Below are 11,618 nucleotides of genomic sequence, written 5' to 3'. Positions count from 1 at the left end.
TTTTTTAACTAGATATTTATCGCTGTCTTCGTGGGCATAGCAGTAGAAATGGACAGTAACAATTTAAACGACTAACCTGATCACGACCTTGCAATATTATTAGGGAAAGTAATCTAAACTTATGAAGAGCTCCTTTGACCTACTCATTTGGCTTTCTTAGTTCCAATAACTGTATAAAGGGGAAAAGAAAGCTGCATTTTCAATTACATGTTCCTAAAGTGGATGAATATTGATTTTTTTCAATTGAATTTATTAGGGATATTGCAGACATGCAGAGTCAGATTGTGCACCCCAGAGCTGGAGGAGCTCTTTCTCATAAGCCCACTAATTTCAGGAAGTGAAAAATGACCTACCATCCTGAAAAATAACTGCCTAAACTATCTCAAATTACATCATTTTGGCAGCTTTGAACAGCTAAGAAAAGGAAGAAGAAGATAAAAAAGTATGTTACTTGGAGCACTGTGTGCAGTTCTGGTGTCCTCAACATATGAAGGAAATGGAGGTGTTGGAGCAAGTACAAAGGGGGGCCATGAGGATGATCAGGGGTCTGGAGCACCTCCTGTATGAAGGCAGGCTGCGAAAGTTGGGGCTGTTCAGCCTGGAGAAGAGAAGATTGTGTGGAGATCTTGTAGCAGCCTACAGTTGTAGCAACCCTACAGGGACACTGGAGAGGGACCCTTCATCAGGGACTGTAGCAATAGGACAAGGGGCAACTGGTTCAAACTTAAACAGAGGAAGTTTAGGTTAGATATGAAGTTCTTTACCGTGAGGGTGGTGAGGTACTGGAATGGGTTGCCCAAAGGAGTGGTAAATGCTCCATCCCTTGAAATGTTTAAGGCCAGGTTGGACAGAGCCTTGCGTGATGTGGTTTAATGTGATGTGCCCTTGCCTGTGGCATGGGGGGTTGAAACTAGATGATCTTAAGTCGTTTTCAACCCTAACCATTCTATAATCCAATGATTCTACGTTCATTTCTACCAATAGGTGTGGGAGAAGCCATCTTCTGAGTACTTTTTATTCTGTGGTGGCACAAAATAGCAAGTGCCAAATGACAAGCGTACAAACCTGCTGAGAAATAAGCCAGCAGAGTCCCATTTTATTGAAGGAGAGGTGGTGTTAATTACAAACCTCACAGCAACTGAGTTGCCAAGGACTAATATGTTTAATATGCAAATTCAGATGGAGCATTATTTCCTGATTCTTACACATTCAGACAATTTAGTCTAAGGTCAAGATGGACAGTATTTTTCTTTTTACTTTAAAATATGTTTTTATACTCTTCTTGTTAAAGTCTGCTTTATCTGCAAATACAAGGGACAAAGTTTTATCAGAATTAACTCTAAAATATCTGTAGACCTAAAGACAAAGGCCAGCTTGAAGCAGACATGCTACATCAAGAGAAACCAGTGTACTTCCAGTCAGTAGTGTAAGTTTTCATCAGCTTGCAGTAGCAAGCCTAGCCCTGGTTTAGAATGGAAGTACTGGTCCCAGGGGCTAGCTTTTGCCTCATGGATCTAAGGTTGAGGTTAAGTATTTCTTATGCATTCACAGGATTTAGGTGTTAGCCTTCCTTTTGTGGGCTGGAGAAAAGCTGTTTCATTGCCACAGCAGTTACAGGTGCCTATGTTCCCCTCGAACGATGTGCTCAGGTCCCTCAGCACTGCTAGTGACCATCTTCAGGCATGCTTACCCATTGGTGGAACTTTGCCATAGATAAAGGCTTACTCTACCCAAGCCTATTTGGCATTCAGGTAAGACACCCCTGTGCCCAAATGTCACTGAGGCCTCAGTGAGGCCTTAGAACAACTTTGATGCTAATTCTGATATAACAGCTACATGAAGTTTAGTCTGTATTTGAGCAAACTAAGTCTATATTTGAGGAGACTAAAACTAAGACAAAGTCTTGTCACTGAAACCCCTTAGGATTTCCTGTACAAAGCTTGTCTAGTTAGTGTGGCATTCATTTCAGCACATTGCAGATGTGTAAAAATTGAACTGCCAATCTAAGCTGCATCACCTCAAAGACATTTGCAGAAGATTGTTCATTTCACATACTGTGAACATGTCTCTGATGTTCTTTTCTCTCTGTTGATCACAGAGGAGCTGAGGTGCCTCACTTAGGCTATAATCAAGTAATAAAGGAAAAAAATAATGTGAAGTCTATTTGATCTTACATTTTTGTTTCTTCTAATTTATTGTGCTTTGTGGATAAATTAGGTTCTGTATGAGAAGGGTTGGTTGCTTTGTTACCAGTGGTCATTAATATTCTTGAACCTCAATACTAAAAAAGCACCTTCATATATGGAAACTTACAGTGTCTTATTGGTGCTGGTTTTAAATATTACATCTGGCTAGAAGCAGACTATTTTAAAACACAATTTTCAAAAAAGCAGACAAAAGCAGCAGGTAAAACCACATGAGAGAGTACAGTGAGTGGGAAGGATGCAGCTTTATGTTGATGATAATTTTATTCTTTCAAGTTCAAGAGACTTGCGTTATCCTTTCTATTCTGCAATTCTATTGTGTTTATGTTAGTTAATAAAAAAAAACGAGTCATTAATTTTCCCCATAGGGAAAGGATTTTTCATGAAAGCATTTAAGCTACAAACTAAAATTTAAATGCATTGAATTACCTGTTGATTTCCCTTGAATAGCTAAGCACACACACAAATTAAGTCAGAAAGTTTTCTATTCGACAATGGTTGCATAAAGTAATTAAAAATTACTTATCAGAGCTTCACTTAGTAATTTATTTTGTAATTCTTAATAATGATACAGTGTAAGAAGCTTATTAGTACATTAAATTTATTCAATAAATATTGCATACATCAGGCAACTGAAATTGGATGTCAGTTCAGATTTCCAGAGGTACTTAAATTTGAATTTTTCCCCCATTTCTTCTGATCTTATGCTGCTTCTTCAGAGTAAAATTTTAACATACTATTATGGACACACAAAAAAGGAACAATTCAAAATATGCAGATAGAAAGAAGAAGCACAATTCTCACTGTTTTTTTTTTTTAATAAACTTAATACCTAAAGGCTATTTATGTCTTTAAAGTATTTCCTGAAGTGATTTAAATCAGAGAAAACAGAATGTTCAAACCCTCGTACGTAGGCAACAACCAGCAGTGGAGTTTCACCGGCAGCCAGGGCCAGTTTCTGTGTCACATTTGACTCTGAACTGCAGTCAGGAGAAATGAAAGTAGTGCTAACAACCATATCTGTTTTGTCAAGTCAAACAGTGCTTTGCCAAGGTCAGTGAGCTGCAGCTTTTTTCTAACAAGTGGACCAGAGACTGTATCACTTTGTCACAATATCAGAAGCATTGGTGTAGTCCAGCTTGACCTAACACATACATTAATCTCTCTGGTTATATTTATGTTATCAGATGTGTGTTTTGGGGTTGCAAGAATGTAATGTATTACCAAGGAAAGTTTAAGGACATTAGGGCTGCAGGCTAGCAAAATGCAGAGTCAAGTGCCGTTGTTTGGGGAATATGAAAGCAAAAGATTTACACCTTGTTGTAGTTTTTGTTACTGGTATCTCTTTCAATCCAGCTGACATATGGCTTGGGGTGTCTATTCTTTCTCCAGATGTCACTCCATGCTGATGTGGCAGGAGAGTTTGGTGGTTATGATTTAAGGGCACTTTTTATCAGAGGTCCACTTCTGTTCTGCTAAATCCAGATATACCACACCTGAATTCCTAAAAACCTACTCAGAGGGCTCAAATAGTATGGGAGATATAACCTATTTTTATAGTACGTTGTGGGGGAAGTTTTGGGAATCGGTGTAAAGCCAGCACTTAAATGCCTAGATTTCATCCTGAATGAAAGTACTCCCGTTTGCCTAAGCAGTCAGAAAGAGCACTGGTTATTAGCAGTCCATAGTCAACAGGATATGCCCAGTCTCCCCCTCCTAGTCTTTTCTGTGGTGCAACGTTTCAGACATAAGAGTTCAGGATGCTAGCAGCTGGCAGAGACAAAAGATTTTTTTGAGGAATTATTTATATACTAATTCACTGGTTATTTGCATTCTTTAGGATTGATTGCAGAATTTGCCATCCAAACGGAAGTTGATATATCTGAAATAGCAGTGTCTCTTGTTTCCTGTACCTTATATTTTGTTAAGTAGTAAAACCCAGTAAAAGCTAGTTGGTGTTAGTCTGCTGGTAATTTTATGTGTAAACCCAACCCTTTCTGTGGTCAAGACAGCTGAAATGGCATGAGAAAAGAAAGGAAAAAAGAGTGTGAAGAAGAATGGGTTTCTACAGTCTTCAGCTCCCATAGTAACAAAGGAATTTGTACAAAAAGTTCATAAAGTTTCAAGAGAGAATACAGAACATCATACACATATCAAAGAAAGTCTGAGATGTCAGAAATGCATTAATAGAAGAAACATAATAAGGGTTAATCCACAGATTATTTTTCTTCTGATGTTCTTAATCAGATTTGAGACATTTCCAACAGAAAGTGAGGTATTCTATTCTGTAGGACCACATTTTCCTAGCAACGGCTTCAGACCCACCTATGCCCCAGTGACACTCAGAGCCCTCCTCTGCTTTAGAACTGAGTCATTTTCATACATAACAAGTTCTTTATTATTTTGTTAGCTCACTTGTAGACGCTACTTTCTCACTAGCTATTCAACATGTACTCATTTCCTGGTTTCTCTGATTCACTCTATGATAGTTACTTATTTCATATGAAATTCTTTCTACCAAAAACCTTCAGTCAATCATCAAACATTTATCCAAAGCCTGTGGCTTTGATTACACAGTGTTTAATCAAATAAGGAATGATACTTCATAAGTGGAGTTATTTGAAATTAGGCTGCTGAGTAGAGCAAATGGAGGAGCCTGAGAACAGAGCAATGAGCAGGAAAGGGAGCTGTGACAAGAAATACAAGGAAGTAAAGTCTGTGATTGAAACTCAGGCAATAGTGGAAGCAGCCCAAAAATGTACAGATGTGGGTTATTCTTGAGTAGATGTAAGCTAGTCGTACAAAAAATTATCACCTGATATGTCTTTGATTTCCATGTGTTCTGAAAAAAGAAATAGGGATAGAGCAGAAGAAGAATGGGTATTTGAAGAACAGCAGAGAAGAGATTAAGTTTCAGGAACAATTGAGCCCATGCAGACACCCACTGAAAAAAAATGCATAGAAAAACAGATATGTGTTCAAGAACAAAAGATTTATGAGCAAGGCCAAGGACTGCAGTGGCTGATGGAGCAAACAAAGAGAGCTGTTGACTGTCACATTAGATAAGAGGATTAATTCATATTATTTCTCCTTTGCTACCATCACAATGAGTCACAGAAAGCCACAAACTTCAGTCACAGTCAAGATGGTATAAACGGGTTTTATGCCAAAAACAAGTATTCTAAAGCACAGCAATCTTTGTGCTAACCAATTGTTCTACCAGACCTAAGAAGATGGATAGAGAGGGAAATGTACTGCACGAATAAACATGGAAGTTCCCCTTAAGCATACTTTTATTTTATTTGTATTTTACATTCCCGTGTGTATATCCCAATTATATTTGAGGCACTTTATTCTTCTGATTAAACTTTGTTCATTGTTTGTAAATTTGTTATATATTTGAAACAGTAAGAATTCTGTATTCCTTATAAAAACCAAAAGGCATCACAAAGTATCCTGTTAAAATATTTGGCATCAAGGAATCCCAGTCTCATAAGTTTTTTATAACAACACCATAATTACCTTTTAAGCAGCTTTCAATTCAAGAAACCAAACACACCACGTTAAGCAGTTAAGCCTCTTAACAAAAGATATATATCTTCTGACAAAACCAAGCAATTTCTTTCCATTAACTATCCTGTAAATTTCTCTCTATGAAGAGATCAGATTTTTTTTATACTTTCTTTTATTTCTTTTATATTTTTTCTTTTATTTCCAAAGCAACTAATAGCACAAAGGGAAGAGAAGTCAGCAACAAAAAAAAAAAAAAAACCAAACAGGAGTCAGAGGATAGCATAGGTTTTATATTGGAAGCAAAGGCACTTTGGAAGGTCTGCAGGGAAAAAACAAACTTGAGCAGGAGAATAAGTTTTGCACAACAGTGTGGCCTCTGAAAACAATTTGAGTCAATAGAATTCAACAGGAGCTTCAAAAGGTGTTTTCAATGATGACCCACTGTCCTGTGAAATACTAATGTAGCCACCTGGTTAGTTTTGCCAAAGCTATTAGATGAATTGTTCTTGAAAGAAACTAGGACTTTTCAGTCAAAATGCGTTTACTGGTTACTGACTCACTGACTTATGACGAAGAAGTGGAGCACACACCAAACCCATCAGCAGACAAATAGGTTTCCTGATGAAACAGGAAAATAAATACCTGAGAAATAATAGAAAAATTAGAGAATTTTCCTACTTTCCATTATAACAAAAGAAAGGAAGCAAATGTTTTTTTCTAAATAAAATTGTAATCTACTATCTACTCAGAACATCACCATGGACTTTACCTGAACTTCCTCCTTCCCTTTTTGTATGAGCTTCTTACCATCTCCTATGTATCCTTAGATTCTTTGTTTCTCTATACACGAATTTTTTGTTCACTCTGTGTCAAAACCCCATGGATTTCTTTATCCCAGACTGTCTTTTCTGCTATGACGTATTCTATCAGAGCTTTTAAAACAACACCCTTACTGTTGTTTGAAACAATGTTTGAAACAACCCATAATGCTTAATATTAGCAAATTTCCAGCTGACCACTACATTCCCAGAGGTATTCTGTTCAGTTTCTAAGTGAAAGCTAGAGTCTCAATTTCAGGAATATGTAGCATGGGAACACAATATCAAGATAAGGTGAACTCAAAGGCACAGCTGCAATGCTAACTTTATTTCTTCAAAATAAGGAGATATTTGTGTTTCCACTGCTTTTTGGTTCAAAGCCTCATTGTTCTTAAAACAGCTGGTACAGTTAAGTTTGGGGAGATAGATGACATATGAGAGTTTTTACATGTTGACATGAAAATTTTGTGCATAATACAATGTGGACTTTGGCTTCTGTGGGGAATTTTTCCCAGCTGAGAGAATTCCATTTCTTTAGCTCAGGTTTTTTAATTGTTTCTTCTATTTCCAGTTTTCAAAGTTCTTCCGCATCTGTACCTGACTAATACTAATTAGGGTGCTTTCTTTAAAGTGTCATCTGCTCCACCAAGTGTTTTTAAAGGTGTCAAGCACACCATCCAAATTTTGTGTGCTGCTTCTGCCACCTCCTGTATATCCGTTTAATCTCTGACAGGTTTGCTAAATGCAGAAGGAAGGAATAATTTAGTATTTATCAGCAAAACCAATTTGAGAATACCAACAATACAACTTAGTGATTCTTCCTCTAGGATAAAACAAAACAAAAACAAAACCACAAAACTCCTGTTCATTGTAAACTAATTGTATAGATTGATATTAAGATAAAGAAAAATCTCTTCATCTTATACCATGACAGTTTCACAAGTGGGAAGAATTTAACAAAAAATGCAAGATGGGAACTGGTTGAAGACTGTCCTGGCTCAGAAGGTCAGCATTTTATTTACTTGGTGCTGGGCATTATGGTAGAGAGATTTCATGGAATTTAATAAAGAATGACAAATTTGCTGGTTACACACTCTTTGAAATGACTGTTTACAGTTACTGTAAATATCTATCTAGAATTCAGTTGTGGTTGGGTTTATAAAGCCATCCTGGTTCTATTAAATATGCTAAATGTAGACTAAGGACTAACCAAAAGCCCACTGAAATTGTTATGAATTATTTATCTACTGAGGCAAGACATCTAAACCCTCTTTCCTGCCCAGGTTTCAGGTAATCACAAATGAGCTATTTCTTGCTCGTTCACAAGAATTCTCCTGATCTTACCTAGAAAAGACTCCACTCCCAGTGAACACAAACTTTCCTCCCATCAACCAGCTTCTATCTGTACCAGGGGAAAACTTCTGTTCAGCTACTTTCTGAGATACCCAGAGAGACAAGAAAAATTGTATTAAAAGTAAAGGGAGGAGGAGGAATTTGCAGAGACATGGAAGGCCAAGTGAACAAATGCAAAACTGCAGTCTCCTCCTCTGCTGCTGCTTCCTGAGGATAGGCCATGTTGATTGGCACTAGACTGCAGATTGTCCTGCTGCTCAGAGGAAAACAGAGAATACAACTAAGCTACTAAACAGTAGTTCAAGAAAAAATGGTCAGTTGAAGATGCTGCTATTTTTAGATAATAACAAAAGTCAGTCCTAAATGCTTCAGAAGGGCTGTAGGATTACTGATGTACGTGTTCCAAGGATGCCACAAGAAATCACATTTTCCTACACAGGGATGAAAAGCTTCAGGAAGGTCATCTTTTAAAAAACAGCTTTTTCAAAAAAGTCTGTATACAGAACTATGACTCACCACCACATAAGAGCTTGAAGAGAAGATGTTTAAAGAAAAAAGCAAAGAAACAAACCCAGGCCTAGTGTCTTGCTCTCTCTTCCCCCACACCTCTGCCTTTCTTCCACTCTTCCCGGGAAAGATTCAGAAGAGTTTACAATGATGCAACATACCTCTATAAAACTTTAAAGAGGCCAACAGAAAATGCTGCCTTGAACGTCTCCATGTGTGCACTAGCTACTAAGGAGAAAAATGACTGTTACAGCTGAACCCAGGACACCCCCTTAAGGTCTTAATTGCTAGTCACATTAAAACTCTTCGTACAGACTCTAATTGAAAATGAAGTGTAGGAGAAGTGAAATCCAGCCTTATTTAAGTCAGTGGGATTTTTATCATAAACACTGACAACAGCAGAATTTCACACAGTATATTTACTGTTGCCATCCTGGTAAATAGCAACTATTTTAACACTCAGCTGGAAACTTTGCAGCAGCACAGTATGACCATATCTTACAGCCTGGTTCTTGCTGTGTTGTATAGTCACAATGAATGTGAGCAAATCTATATAGGCAGAGGTGACAGTAGTTACACATTTGTAAGATTGCTTGGACTTTACAAATGGGAAGTGTTAAGAGACTCATATGAGCATTGTTACGTGGTGCCTTGTACATACGTGGCCTCTAAATTCTTTGCAGACTTCACTTCTGTGAGAATCTAAAATTGTGTTTTGAGCCGCTCATTTTTTTCTAGCCATCATCCCTAAGACTAAGCAAGGGTCCCTTTCAAGTCTGAAACACAGTGGAGATAGATGGATAATTTTGCACTTCTTTTGCTGCTTTTTTATATCTACATACTGTAATTCCTATTCCAATAATATTGAAATAAAATGAGCCACCTAACTTGAAATTTCAGCTTGAGTATTTGCAGCTTTCAAAAAGCAAAAACCGTCAAAGAATGACTAAGATTCAAGAGCACAAAGAAACTATGACAAACATTTCAATCAGAAAGCAGATACTGTGAGGTTTTAAATTTAGACACGTTTATTAAAGAGAAAATATTCTATCTGAAAAAAAATGCACTACTTTCCCTTCCTATACAGCTATGCATGAATGTGCTTAAAGTCTTCCCTCCCCCCTAAAACAAGACTGAAAAGAAGCAGTTACAGTATCAGAACCAGTGATCAGTGGAAGCACAGAAATACTGGAGAACTTCAGCATCACAAGGGTATTATCCTTACATATTTTTGTGGCATTTAAAATGCACAAAAGCTGGAATACAGACAGCAATTTCATTTTTTTATTAAGATCATGACTTCTGTTATTGCTGTAACCTGTACATTTTATTCACTACACTGAACTTCTGTCAATACTTATCTCTCAGCCCAGCTAGTGATTTTTTTCTGAGTGACTCTAGAAGGGCATTCTCTCAAAAGGAGTGTACTCTGGGTTTGAAATAGAAAAACAAAGATCAAGCCAGACATGAGGGAATGTTCTGTCTTTATTCTGCTTATTCTGGGGTTTTTCAACCCTCTTTCTCTCTTTCTTCCTACTCTGTTTCTCCACTTAATTTCTTTATGCTTCTTTCTAGACCCCTATCAAATCTTTATTGAAAAGAATATGAACTATACTGTCTAGATTCCCAACAGTTGGAAACAGCAGAGATGTCCCTGCCCATCTAAGGTTATGTCCTGGTTTGAGCAGTAGCAGTCATTTTTTCTCCTTCTTGGTAGCTGGTGCAGTGCTGTATTTTGACTTTCAGGCTGGGAACTGTTGCTGATAGCATGTATTTTTTTAGTTACTGCTCAAATGTTTGGTTTGTTCAAGGCCTCTCTGAGCCTCATGTTCTGCCAGGGAGGAGGGGAGGCCAAGAGGAAGGAGAGAGAGGACACCTGACCCAAGCTAGCCAAAGAGGTATTCCATACCATGGCACATCATACCCTGGATGTAACTGTGAGAGACCCAGAAAGGCTGGAGCTCTGGGGAGGGGAATGGAGGTTCTCGGTCAGGCAGGGTGGGGTGAGTTATGGGTCGGTGGCTGGTGAGGTGTTGTATTCTCTTCACTTGTTATTGGCTTTATCATTATTATTTGTGGTAGTAATGGCAGTAGTGATTTGTGTTATACCTTAGCTATTAAACTGTGCTTATCTCAACCTGTGGGGGCTACATTCTTTGGATTCTCCTTCCTAACTCTCCAGGAGTTGGGAGAGGGAGGGGCGAGTGAGTGCATGAGCTGTGTTTCTGGGTCTAAACCACGACAGGTTAGTAACTAAAAGCTATCATGATTCAATATATTAATTCAAACTCTTAAAATGGCTATGTATTTGACTAAGGGTATTATGGTTTTGTTTTTCCTGCTCAATTATAAATTTTTTCAGGTTTTGTAGCATTATCTTTTTAATAAGATTTGTTAAAACATATGTAAATCTAAGTGACATTTTCTTCAAAACAGAACCTAGTTGATTTCTCACTATTGACTGTATCCAGTGTTAGGAATGAGGCTCTTTGAATCTCAGTTTCTCAATTGCCTTGAAAGCAGATATTGTTGATACAAGCTATTCTATTTTCTATCAAAATAGACAGTGACATTTCCAGAAAAACAAACAACAGAACAGCTAATCTATTTTTACTTATCAAATTACTAACATTTAAGAAACAAAAGAATCTGAACTATGTGTGTCTGGCAGACACTAAATTGTGTTTTATCATGCTTCGTACAGTTTGAACAAACAACTTTGTAGTGTTCACCCAGATTGAATTCATTTAGTCTATTTAGTTCAACATTTGTCTGCAGAATAAAAAAAAAATCCTGTATAAAATAAAACATAAAGGAAAATGATACTCTCACTTGAAATCCTTCCTGTGCAGGCTTGGAATGTGTTTACTATATAGAATACAGTGCTCTATTCTTAAATGACATTGTGTTAATAAATCTTCATGTATATAACCCATGGTCATATGTTACCTATTTATTTATTGCTCTAAGGTAACAGCTGTTATGAAGAAAGATCTGGGTTTGTGGCAACTTGCTACAAGAGATCACCAACAGGAAACAATTCTGCAAGCAATTTTTGTATTGCATTATTATATAAGCTCAGCTTGTGCTATTTTATTTCTATTCCATAATACAATATAAAATCAGATACTCCTTTGAGTTTTCTACATTGATTGGGGAATTTATATAAAGTATTCTATCTTCAATTTGATTTTCTTAATTTTATGGGACAATAGGATTGTGA

Source organism: Melopsittacus undulatus, chromosome 3 (assembly GCF_012275295.1).
Source record: "Melopsittacus undulatus isolate bMelUnd1 chromosome 3, bMelUnd1.mat.Z, whole genome shotgun sequence".
NCBI classification, from domain to species: domain Eukaryota; kingdom Metazoa; phylum Chordata; class Aves; order Psittaciformes; family Psittaculidae; genus Melopsittacus; species Melopsittacus undulatus.
This window is presented reverse-complemented; position numbering follows the sequence as displayed.